This window comes from Dromiciops gliroides, chromosome 4 (genome assembly GCF_019393635.1).
Source record: "Dromiciops gliroides isolate mDroGli1 chromosome 4, mDroGli1.pri, whole genome shotgun sequence".
In the NCBI taxonomy this organism is placed as follows: domain Eukaryota; kingdom Metazoa; phylum Chordata; class Mammalia; order Microbiotheria; family Microbiotheriidae; genus Dromiciops; species Dromiciops gliroides.
In genome coordinates, this window is record NC_057864.1 from 358,876,409 (window position 1) to 358,890,550 (window position 14,142).

Genomic DNA, 14,142 nt, shown 5'->3' on the forward strand with positions numbered 1-14,142 from the left:
AGGGCAATATGAAATACCTCCTTAGAAAAACAGTTGACCTGGAAATTAGATCCAGGAGAACTTGAAAATCATTGGACTACCTGAAAACCATAACCAAAATAAGAGTTTAGACACCATCTTTCAAGAAATTGTCAGGGAAAATTGCCCTGATATTCTAAAAGCAGAAGGTAAAATAGAAATTGAAAGAATTCACCTATCACCTCCTGAAAGAGATGCCAAAAGGAAAACTTCCAGGAATGTTATAGCCAAATTCCAAAGCTCCCAGGTCAAGGAAAAAATATTGCAAGCAGCTAGAAAAAAGGAATTCCAATACTGTGGAGCTACAGTAAGGATAGCACAAGATGTAGCAGTATCTACATTAAAGGACAGGAGGGCATGGAACATGATATTCTGGAGGGCAAAAATCACCTACCCAGCAAAACTTTGTATAATCTTTCAGGGGAAAAAATGGGACTTCAATGAAAAAGAGGATTTTTCGGGCATTCATGATGAAAAGACCTGAACTGAATAGAAAATTTGACTTTCAAATACAAGACCCTAGAGAAGCATAAAAAGGTAAGCAGGAAAAAGAAATCATGAGGGATATTAAAAGATTCAAATCTTTACATTCCTATATGGGAAGACAATACTTCTAACTCATAAGAACTTTCTCAGTATTAGGGCAGCTGAAAGGAATATACTTAGACAGAGGGCACAGGTGTAAATTAAATATTAAGGGATGATATCTGTAAAGCATTCATTTTTTGTTTATTCTTGTTTTTCATGGGGCAGACAGGGTGGGGTGGCATATGTCTAGGGCCAGGTTTGGGCTGGGGACCTCTTAGGTCCAAGGCCAGTGCTTTGTCCACTGTGTAACCTAACTGACCCATGATGACATCTTTAACATAAAGTTAAGGAGTGGGGGAAGCTAGGTGGTGCAGTGGATAAAGCCCTGGCCCTGGATTCAGAAGGACCTAAGTTCAAATCTGGCTTCAGACACTTGACACTAGCTGTGTGACCCTTGGTAAGTCAGTTGACCTTCATTGCCCCACAAAAAATATAAATAAATTTTTTAAATAATAAAGTTAAGGGGTAAGAGGAATACACTGGAAGAAAGGAAAGGTGGACTAAGGAAAAGTAGCTCACATAAAAGAAACAAGAAAAAGCTTATGGAGTGGAGGGGAAGATAGAGAAGGAGTGGGGGAGAGAGTGAACCTTACTCTCATCAGAATTAACTCAAAAAGGGAATAACATACACACTCAAGTCAATATAGTAATATACTTTGCCCTGAGGGAAAGTGGGAGGGGAAGGAGATGGGGGCAGGGAGAGGCAAAGGAAGGAAGGGCAGATTGGGGGAGGGGGCAATAAAAAGCAAAACACTTTCAAGGAGGGATAGGGTAAAGGAAGATAGAAAATAGAGTAAATATCAAGGGGAGGGAATAAGATGGAGGGTAATACAGTTAGCAATAGTAACTGTGAAAGAAATGATGAGCAGGATGATGTCAGAAGGTTGTATGAAAAATGTAAACCATCAACAGAGGAAGAACTGATGGTATCTGAATACAGATTGAAGTATAATTTTATTTGTTAGCTCCTCTTTCTAAAGTTATTTTGTCTATTTTCTTTCACAATCTGATTAATGAAGATGTTTTACATAAAAGCACATCTATAACATATCGAATTGCTTGATTTCATAGGGAGGGTCGAGGAGGAAGGGAGAAAGAAAATTTAGAACACAAAGTTTTAGAAATCAATGTGAGGGGGGCAGCTAGGTGGTGCAGTGGATAGAGCACCAGCCCTGGAGTCAGGAGTACCTGAGTTCAAATTCGGCCTCAGACACTTAACACTAGCTGTGTGACCCTGGGCAAGTCACTTAACCCCAATTGCCTCACTAAAAAAACAAAAACAAAAAATCAATGTGAAAAGAAATGATGAGCAGGAGGAGTTCAGAGAAACCTGGAAGGACTTACATGAACTGATGCTGACTGAGAGGAGCAGAACCAGAACATTGTACACAGTAACAGGAACATTGTGTGATGAACAATGGTGATAGACTTGACTCTTTTTAGCAGTGCAGTGATCCAAAACAATTTCAAAGAACTTCGTGATAGAAAATGTTCTCAACATCCAGAAAAAAAAGAACTGTGGGGGCAGCTAGATGGCGCAGTGGATAAAGCACTGGCCCTGGATTCGGGAGGACCTGAGTTCAAATCCGGCCTCAGACACTTAACATTTACTAGCTGTGTGACCCTGGGCAAGTCACTTAACCTCAATTGCCTAACCAAAAAAAAAAAAAGAAAAAAGAACTGTGGATTATGAATGCAGACTGAACCATACTGTTTCTACTTTGATGTTTTTTTCCCTTCTTTTTTGAAGTTTTTCCCTTGTATTCTGATTCTTCTTTCATAATATGACTAATAAAGAAATGTGTTTAATGTAATGGCACATATATAACCTATATCAGATTGCTTTCTGTCTTGAGGAGAAGGGAAGGAAGGGAGGGTGGGAGAAAAATTTGGAAGTAAAAATCCTATGAAAACAAATATTGAAAACTATCCTTATATGTAACTGGAAAATAATAAAATACTTTTATTAATTAAAAAAAAATTAAGGGGCAGCTAGGTGGTGCAGTGGATAGAGCACCGGCCCTGGAGTCAGGAGTACCTGAGTTCAAATCCAGCCTCAGACACTTAACACTTACTAGCTGTGTGACCCTGGGTAAGTCACTTAACCCCAATTGCCTCACTAAAAAAAAAGAAATAAAGAAATTATGGGAGATTCAGAAAACCATGGCAAGACCTTTATGAACTTATTCAAATTGAAATGAGAAGAACCAGGAGATCATCGTATACAGTAACAGTAATATGGTAACGATGATCAATTATGAAAGACTTAGCTGATCAATACAATGATCCAACATAATTCCAAAGAACTCATGGTAGAAATGTGCTACCCACTGCCAGAGATAGAACTCATGAACTTTGAGTGCAAATTAAAGTATATTTTTTCTCACTTTATTTTTCTTGCTACAGCTAATATGGAATTGTTTTGCATGATTTTACATGTATAATTGATATCATATTGCTTGCCTACTCAGCAGGGAGTGGGGATGGTGGGAAAGAGAGAGGGAATTTGGAACTCAATTTTTAAAAAAAAAAAGAATGTTAAAAATAGATAATAATTTTTAACAAGGAAAAAAAAGTGAAATAGCACACAGCCAAGTACAGAACACATGGGATATTCCACTGGAGATCTTATTCCAAGTTAACACGGACCATTAATGACTATTCTTTTAATCTAGTTCCAGGAAGGACTACATTTAGTCTAGAGAGGACAAAATCAAAACAACTAATAGGGAGTTGATATACAAAAATAAAGAATTTATCTGCCCTGAGCTAATTCAAGGGGAAAAAAAAACAACCATGATATAAAAAGATAAAAATGATTGAATGAATCTAAGAAAGTTGCCTGCAATGCTATAGGTTTAAGTTTCTCACAGCCAAACCTTTGTCTTTCTCACATACAAACTTTTGTCTTCCTGAAGAGGGAGTCAGCCTTCTATCCACTAGACTAAGCTACCCCTTTTCTTCTTAACATAGCTCTTTTTTTTTTTTAGTTAGAATAAGGTGGTAGTTTATTTAAGAGCAAGGGAAGGGAACAGTGGGGGCAGGGAAACCATGAAAGAAATCCTTGGACTTCTCATGGGGAGATAGGCACAAAGCACATGGCTCAGAGGTACCAAATCTCCTTAACATAGCTCTTTTAAAAATCATTTTGATTGTCCTTAGTGTTCCTTAAACTCAGCTTATTCTAAGCTTGCATACTTTAAACATTCTTATAGGTTAGTGCCATCCTTTTGTATTCATCTTCTATTGCCTGTTCTTGTTTTCATCTTCTTTATCTTTAAAAAAATCTAAATTTGTTAGTTGGTTCTTTCTTCAACAATATTGGATTCTTTGGTCAACTCCCTTTTTCTCTTAGCAGAATTATTTCCTTTTGTGTCCAAAATTTCATTTTTTAGAGTTTCCCGTCCCTCTTTGCCTCCTAATAGATTTTTGCCCCATGGCAACTTGCCATCAAGTCCTTCAAAAATCTATCCCCCTCAAATCTGTGTGATATGACAGAAATTTCTTCTTCTTTATCACTAACTCTAGGAAGGATGGCCTCTTGCTTCCACAATTAAAATATGAAAAAAACTCTTTTTTTTTTTTTTGTAGTGAGGCAATTGGGGTTAAGTGACTTGCCCAGGGTCACACAGCTAGTAAGTGTTAAGTGTCTGAGGCTGGATTTGAGCTCAAGTACTCCTGACTCCAGGGCCAGTACTCTATCCACTGTGCCATCTAGCTGCCCCGAAAAAAACTCTTAAAAATTAGAACGGTCTGGGAACAAATCCCACCTCCTACATTTATTAGCTGTGTGACAATGGGAATATTCCATAATATCTGTGATACTGTTTTATCATCTGTAAAATGAGTATAATAATACCTGTAGTATCCATCTAATGGGGATGTTGTAAGGCTCAAATGAGACAATATAAAAGACTTTGTAAAGAATGGCATTACTACTTTCACAATTATCATCATTGTATAAAGTCTCATCACACAAGTTATCTCCCATGAATTTGTTAAATTAATAAAAATTCTATGACAAATGCTACTGGAACTACAAGATCTTAGATACAGAGCCTGAATTCTCTAAACAAACTCCTTGTCACCCTTCTAACACCATATGGCACTTTGTCCCTTCCGTTCCTACTATCATATTTCAGGTCAAATTAACCCAAACATTCTTATTTCTAAATACAACCTCAGAATCCATCTAATCCAACCCCCTCATTTTAGTGGGAAGGAAATGTAGCCATTAATGTATCATCAGTTCCTTTGGCAGTCTTGTAGAGCCTATGGACCCCTTCTCTGAACAATGTTTTTAGATGCATTAACTAAAGCATATAGGATTATAAAGGAATTCAATTATATTGAAATAGGTATCAAGGTATTTTTTTTTAGGTTCTTGGACCCCAAGTTAAGACCCTCTGTTTTGGGAGAAACCGAGGGAAGAGCTGACTAGATGAGAATATGTGAAGGGTTTATAATGTCCATTGGTCCAGGGAGCACTTGAATATCAGTGTATTTTTTTTTCAAAATAAAAATATATCCAATTAAAAAATAAACAACCCTAGAGCTGTCCCAAAGTGAAATGGACTGCTTGTACACTAGTAAGATACACCTCACTGAAGGTATTCAGATAAAGGTTGGCCAGCCACAGGTATATTACAGAAGAGATTCTTTTTCAGATACAAGTTAAATTAAATGGAGTCTGAGTACTCTTCCATCTCTGAAATTCTGTAATTCTTTAATCCTGATTCTAGCCCCCAAATACTCCCCTTATTCAAACTTTCCTTTTTTCTGTTAAGGTAAACCAGTCATCCTTAAATAAAAGGATGAAGTGAGTGACCTTCACAAAAACAGGGAAATATGAGAAGATTTAAGGTAAAATCAGTATTAGAAAATTAATTACAGAATCTCTTAAATTGGAAGAAGCCTCAGAAGTCATTTGATCCTAGCGCTTGGAAAGTCCCATCAATTTTGCTTCCATAACTTTCAAATTCATCCCTGTCCCTTTTTTTTTCCATTTACACAGCCACCATCCTAGCCCAAGCCCTTACCCAATATTACCTGGATTATTGGAATAACCTCCTAATTTATCTCCCTGACTCAAGCCTCTCTTCTCTCTCTAATCTCTCTCCCACCCGGGTTCCTAAACAGTCTTTCCAAAATACATGGATGAACATGTCCTTCTCTAAATTATTCAATGATTCTCTACTACTGTTTCCAGGATAAAGTACAAACTACTCAGACTAACATTCAAGGACCAGCATGTTATGGCTCCAACCAACTTTCCCAACATTATTTCTAATCATCCTTTTCATATACTCTACATTTTGGGCCCTAATGACAACTAGTTATTCCCTGATCTTACCTCTTAAACAAGCTATCACCAAATGTCTCCCTGTTCCTCTCCCTCTTTTCACCTCTGCATTTTCCTTCAGTTCTCCATTCAGGTGCTACTTCATTTATGATGCCTTTCATCCTTTCCCCCACCATGTTTTCATCCTCACATATTCTTGAATACGTATCTATGTAAATATTAAACCTTTCCAATAAAATGCAAAGTCCCTAAGGACAAAAAAGAGTTTCATTTTTGTGCTTCTGTCTCCAGCACCTATCATATAGTGTTTTGCACATTGCAAGATTTTAATGAATTTCTAATTCAGTAAGATGTGGGTTATCTTGCCTCTGACACAGTCTCTATCTGTATTACTGTGGAGAAGTCACTTAACTTATCATATATCCAGCAACTATCTAAAAATATAAATTAGGGATCAGTTGCCGATCTACATTAATGAAAAGTTTGCATAAATGAAGTCACATTTTAAAATTTTGAATTGAAAATAGTGCATATATGAAATGTAGTTAATGTGTCTAACCATCTGGAATTATGGTAAAACAAAGTTAAATGAGTACTCATTTCTTACTCCCCTTTTCAACATGAAAAAGGAGAAGTTAAATCTTCTCAGAGTATACCTTTCTCCTGACACTGGACAGGTTGAGGTATAACATTCTCTTTAACCAGTGCCTCTACTCCTTCCCCTATCTTCTTCACCCTATGGACTAAGGTCCTTGTGAGTTGAGCCACAGCAACCTACAGCAAATAAATTCATTTTGACCTAAGTTGGCAAAAGGCTCAGTAGCATACATATAACATAAAAAATTATTAATAAAAATATAACATCTCAGACCCCCCCCATTTATTAAAAACTCCTAACATTCAAACAAAGGTTTAAATCTCTGGCCAATTTAAACTGTCATCCTTCCTTGTTTTCTTCTTTCCTTCCTTTTTCTCTTTCTTTTTGAAAGACTAGCTATCCTCATGATGCCCAGGCTAGAAGTATAGGAGCTACACACAGGGTGGTACCATTCTGATCCACATGGCATCTGTGATTTGCTTTATTTCCAAGTTCACTCCTTCTTAAGAAGGCTGATGGTCCACTCCCACCAAGACCTGGGAAGTCACCATATTAATACTGAAATTAATGCAGACATCCGATCAGCTTGGCTCACTGAAGCTCATAACTCTAGAGTTCTGAAGTAGCAGAGATTATAGACGTGTGCCACAATGTCCAGCTCTGCATTTTCATCCAACCCTTATTTTCCTCTGTTCCCTTTTGGTCCACACGAACTAAATACAAAAATATGCAATACAAGCCTTCGTTGTCAACCCTAGATTTTTCTACAAATCAAAAAATTAGGATAAAGAGTAGCCTAGATTGGGGCAGCTAGGTGGCACAGTGGATAGAACACCGGCCCTGGAATCAGGAGGACCTGAGTTCAAATCCGGCCTCAGACACTTGACACTTACTAGCTGTGTGACCTTGGGTAAGTCACTTAACCCCAATTGCCTCACCAAAAAAAAAAAAAAAAAGAGTAGCCTAGATTTAAACACACACACACACACACACACACACACACACACACACACACCAATCATGAGTCCTTATTATTACAAAGTCACGGGGATGAGAATTTGAAGAGGAAACTTTTAGAACTTTCTTCAGTTTTTGAAATTAATGGAAGAGGCTAAAAGGGTTAATAGATAATCTATCAGGGCAGCTAGGTGGCACAGTGGATAGAGCACTGGCCCTGGAGTCAGGAGTACCTGAGTTCAAATCCAGTCTCAGACACTTAACACTTACTATCTCTGTGACCCTGGGCAAGTCACTTAACCCCAATTGCCTCACCAAAAAAAAAAAAAATAGATAATCTATCAACTGTAGCTAAAAAAGAGGTTAAAAACCTAAGATCAATAGTACCTAAAAGGGTTAATAGATAAACTAAGACTTGAGTCCTTATTAATAGTACCTAAAAGGGTTAACAGAGGAACTAAGGTTTGTGTTCTTACAGTAACCAAGAAGGTTCAAATTCCTATCAACCCTCACCTTCAACAGAGACAGTAACTAGGGACCATTAACCATTTTAACCATTGATAGCCATTAATATTCCTAGATGACAGGACATCTAGAAACTAGATCTTAAGTAAAGAGATATTATCAATACAGAAACCCTCTGGATTTGACAAGTTTAAGCATGTCTTTAGGAACATGCACAGAAAGGGCCAAATGTGTCCTTAGGTTCCCATTATAATGTGTAAACCCCCAAAACACACCTCCTTAGGACCCCAGGAAAACCAAATTATAATAATGAACCTCCCACTAGGAGGAGATTAAGATTATGAAGAGATAAACTACTTTTTCTCACTATAACTATTCTTCTTCCCCCTATTCCAGACACATATCCTTGGTGTCTCCCTGTGGTCAGCACAGCATTTCTATAAAACTTGGGAAACTGAGTCACTGAGTCTTGTCATTCTTTGGGACGCCTCAGGATCAATTTGATCAATTAAACCCACCCCCCCACGTCAAAGTGATGCCTACAACTGGTAACCTCTGTGTGCCCTCTCTAAGATAGATATGCCATCTGTACCCCTCTCCTCTGCAGACAGAATAACCGTATCTTGTATTGTCTCTGATCTGTCTCATCTGTGCTACCACTAAGTGTATGCCTCTTTTACAAAACTCTAAAGGAGCAGCTAGGTGGTGCAGTGGATAAAGCACCGGCCCTGGAGTCAGGAGTACCTGAGTTCAAATCCAGCCTCAGACACTTAACACTTACTAGCTATGTGACCCTGGGCAAGTCACTTAACCCCAATTGCCTTACCGGAAAAAAAAAAAACTCTAAAGCTTAACCAAAGTCTATACAGTAACTTAAAGATCACAGTTGGCTGCAAAGAAATGCTATGCTTCTAAATTTCAAATCCCAGAATTCCAGTCACATCTCAAGCCCCTTTTACAAATGGACGTGAATATGTGTGTGTGCATGTATCACCTAAGTGGTTCATCATGCTCAATTGTGCCTTCTACTTTAAAAATCTCTAAAGGAGGTTGATCGTGTTGTAGGAACAATGTTTAAAATTGGTTTTTATCATTCTATAATGTTTTCATTACATAAATGAATGTCTACTTTATAGAAAGGAATACAATTCATTAGACTTTGTCTCATATTTGTGGGGTTTCTTTTATTTGTGGTTAGGCTGTACTTTCTAAATTATTACTTATATATTAATGGCTGTTTATATAATAATGGCTATTGTAGCCATTTTGGCAGTAAGTTTTATTAATTAATATTGGATATTAGTAAAGAATTGTCCATATGGCAGTTAACACAACCAAGAGGAAAGGCCCAGCACCATATTGTCTCTCAGAGAGCAATGGCCTACCAGCCTAACCTGTCCTAAGAAGAGAGTGCTGACCAACCAGTAGTGGGTCTAAGAAGCTGAGAATGCCAAGAAGCCCCTGATCCTCCAGAAGTCTCAGCTTTTATCCTTTTTTTTTTTTGCAGGGCAATTAGGGTTAAGTGACTTGCCCAGGGTCACACAGCTAGTAAGTGTCAAGTGCCTGAAGTCAGATTGGAACTCAGGTACTCATGAATCCAGGACCGATGCTTTATCCACTGTGCCACCTAGCTGCCCCGCTTTTATCCTCTTTTGATAGAGGCAGGTCACTATACACTGATCAAAGCTAATTGTTTAGCATCATTCAATTCCATGGGTTACCATGACTTGAAGTTTGTCCATATTAAAATGAGCTCTACAGATGATATCAGGGGAAAGTATGCAAAAGGCTACCCCCTAAGTTGTTCAGGGCAAAGTCTATTATCTAGGTATGGCTCAGTTCAATTTAGCCAGCTGAAAATGTCTATATTTCCAGTTCTATTGTACCCTTAAGCTGGTCCCCAAACCAGCTAAAGTTCTAAGAACTGGACTTTCTGGGATGAGGGGGAGGGAGGGCTAAAACTGATCTGGGTCCCCCCAAGAAAACTCATTATGAATAATAATTTTCTCACATATTTTACTTCATCTTTCCTGTCCTAAGCTATGGAGTACCATCACCAAACTTCTTCTCTAAAACATGTATCTATAATAATTCTGAGTACTATTAATATTATTTAATATTAATTAATATTTAATGAGCATGTGCTATATACAAAGGACAATGGGGGATACAAAAAATATAAAACATGATACCTTGGTTTGAGATACTTAAATCTTATTGGAGAGGGAAAATATAGGGGAATATCAGCGTGGGGAACTCAGTGTGAAAACTCCTTTTTCTGATGTAGATAGCCACCTATTGAATACAACGATGTTGGAAGGGTTCAACATAGAAAATTGGATGGCACAAACTTGGATTTAGTGGATAATTCTTAGGGAGTTTCTTGAGACACAATGTTTAAATTGTTTGCTCAACTTCACATAGTTAGTAAGTATCAGAGGCAGGTTTTAAATTTCTCTCTTAAATTACCTTATGTTTGATTTACTGAGAACTAAGTCCTCCCCACCTACTCCCTATTACCAGGCCAATAAATTGCCTGGGGCTAACCAATCTTTGTCAATCCCAGACTCTTGATTGACTTATGAATCTCCCCCAAAACAAACTATCCCCTCCCAAAGATTCCCCACCTTACTGACTGGACTTTAGGTTATTATATAAAAGGTTCCACTTTCATTAAATAGTTTCTATTTAGGGTTAAGTAACTTAACTCAAGGGCAGTCTCATAGTTCCCTTTGTTCTGTTACCCCATAAACCCTGTCCCCGGTTCCCATCTTTGGATATTCCTAGCATCTTGCTTCACGACACTCTGAGTTATAGCTCCTCTGCCCCTATTAAAGACCTTATTTCTTCTATATTGATTGTTTCACTAATTTTCAGGTTTAACATGTTATACTTATTTTTATGCATGGTGTATCCTTCCCCCCAAACTGAAAGAATGTAAGTTCCTAAAGGGAAGGGAATGTTTTGGTTTTGTCCTTAATAAATGCTTGTTTAGTTCATAGACTCATAGATAGAGATCTAAAAGGAAACAAGTTGAAATAATTCAGTTCAATAAACATTTAGTACTTTAGGTAAATATGTATCACATTCTGGTGCTACTCTCCCAACACCCCCCCCTCAAATTGCCAGGCTTGGTCCCCCGAATATATCTACTACATCCCTTCTTACAGTTCTAGTGGTAGTCCTGATTGGCCAGGGGTGGGGGAGAGCATGCCATTCTAGTTCTGTTCTACATTAGTGCCCACCAGTGTGATTCCCCTGGTGATTAGGAGTATCAGTCAGCAAGACTTAATTAGCTTTAGAAAGGGGGTATTTACTAAAGTGGTGCAGACACTTACTAGCTATGTGATCCTGGGCAAGTCACTTAATCCTGTTTGCCTCAGTTTCTTCATTTATAAGATGAGCTGGAGAAGGAAATGCCAAATCACTCCAGTATCTTTGCCAAGTAAACCGCAAATAAGGTTGTGAGGAGTCAGACACAACTGAAACAACTAAAGAAAAACCAAGGGAAAAACTAGATCCTACTTTGTTTTCAACAGTTGAAAGGCAATATGAGAGCAGTCTTTTCTTGATAACTCTGTAAATCAGTAGCAGTTCAATACAGCAAATTTATTAAACATTTTTCAGGAAGCGTTTAATCAGGAAGACTGAGCTAGATGCTGGAGATGAAAAGATCCAAAGTAACAAGATTCCTGCTCTTCAAAAGTTTACAATCTAAGCAAAGAAGGAAGAAAGGAGTACAAGGACACCCCCCAAAAAAATGAGATCTCAAAGATAGCAAAGAAATTTTGAAGTAACGTTTCAGATGGTGTGACCTAAGAAATTTGAGGAAGAAACTTTGAGAAACTCTTCATGCATTAGATGACATTTTACTTGGAATTTTGAAGAAAGACAGTGTATTTAACTGATGGAGATGGACAGGTGTCCAACCCAAGCACAGGAGATAGCATTGGCAATGACTGACACAGAAATAGAATAAGAAAGGATGTGAAGTGGGACTGAGAATAGATGAGTTTGGCTAGAATGCGGAGTTTACTAAGACATAGCATGAAGCTAAGACTAAAAAGAAAGATTCAAGGCAGATTGCAGAGTAATCTGAATTGAATGCCAGGATCTATCAAGAGTTTGTCATTTATTTGGTAGGCAATAGAGTCAACCATCACTTTTGAGGTAAGAAATGACAGGACCAAAACAGAGATTTAAGGATTCTCAGATAGCAATGTATTACAGAGGCCATTAGAGAGAGGAAAGGCTGGAGGCAGAAGAACTACTTAAAAGGCTAGGAAAATACTATAGATAAGCAGAAATGAAGACCTGAGTGAGGAAACAGTGACAATAGAGAGAAGGGGCCAGATATGAGAAAAATTGTGGGAGTCAAAACAAAAAGACTCAGTAAGAGATTTTATATGTAAAAAAAGAGAGATTTTATATGTGGGATCAGGAAGAATCAAATATGAATAAATGGTTATGTGCCTGGACAACTGGGAAGATAGTGACATTAATTTTTTTCTTTTTTTATTGAATAGAATTTTATTTTCCAAAATATATGTAAAAACAAATTTTAACATAAATTTTTTAAAAATTTGTGTTCCAACTTCTCTTCCTCCTCCATTCCCACCCCCCACCCACTAGAACTCAAGCATTTCAAAATAAGTTATACATCAGTAGTCATGAAAACATTCCCACATTAGCTAGGTTGTGAGAGAAAACAGTAAAAAAAAAATCCCAAAACTTCAGGTTGAGGACTGTGACATTAATTTTTTTTTAAAGTTAAAGAGGTGGGAATGTTGGTAGCAGGGTGGGAGAAAGGTGATGATAAAGAAAATTAGTTCCATTTCAGACATGCTAATTTTGAGGTAGTAGCAGGACATCCAGGTAAAGACATCCAGAAGGCTGTTGGAAATACAGGATATGAACTCTGAAGAGAGGTTCAGGATGAGGATGTTGGTTTGGGAATCAGCTGCTTGAAGGTGATAATTGAAGTAATGGGCACACATGAAATCACCAAATGAGAGAATTTAAGAGGGAGAAGAGATAAGGCCTTAGAACAGAGCTTTAGGACAGCAAACCATGGATTCCTGTCACTGCATATTGATTTACACAACCACAAAATAGTATTATTTACAATGTACTCTAATTTTATTCATTTTGTAAATATTTCCCAATTATGGTTTTTTGTTTTGTTTTGTGTTTTTGGTGAGGCAATTGGGGTTAAGTGACTTGCCCAGGGTCACACAGCTAGTAAGTGTTAAGTGTCTGAGGCTGGATTTGAACTCAGGTCCTCCTGAATCCAGGGCTGGTGCTCTATCCACTGAGCCACCTAGCTGCCCTGCCATTTATGTTTTAATCTCCTTCCACCACAGAGTGCCTTTGACACCTCTGCCTTAGGATATACTCTCAAATTTAAGGGGAAGAAGGACTAGCTAAAAACTTTCTGAAAGATTGATGGTTCACAGAAAGGTATCCATGAACATTCATTTACTGTAACTCAGACTGTTAAATGGATTATGGTGCTAGGTTGTCATTTTAATTAACTTGAAAATAAACTAACAACTTAGCAATGTTTTCTTTTCACAAATTTTACATAAATGTTACAACAGATTACATACAGTTGGATTGTAGGTGCCTGAAAAGAAGAAAGTGATTAAGGGTGAAAGAAAATAAAAACCTGAAAACAAACTCAACCAATGGAGAAAAAAAGAGGGGAAAGAAGTAGCTCAGTCTTCTTCATTACTTTATGTATCATTTAGGACTACAGGGGCAGCTAGATGGCGCAGTGGTTAAAGCACCGGCCCTGGATTCAGGAGTACCTGAGTTCAAATCCAGCCTCAGACACTTGACACTTACTAGCTGTGTGACTATGGGCAAGTCACTTAACCCCCATTGCCTAAAAAAAAAAAAAAAAAAAGGACTACAAAAGCAGAAAAATAACTCAATATTGTCTTCTTTGTATACTTTCATATACCAATTTGTAAATTGTCTAATTTGATCCCAGAAGAAAAAAAAAAGAAGAAAAAAGCAGTAAGTGTGAAATGCTTTCAAACAAGTGAGTAGTCTTAGATTAAGACAGCTTCATTCACAGCTTTCCCAAGCTGAATTTTTCATGAGTACTATTGCATGCTTTATTTTAAATATAACTAAACTTCTAGCCCTCGGATTCCATTTGACAGGGGGTGGGGGGTGATGTGTTTACATAACAATGAGTAGAGCCTAG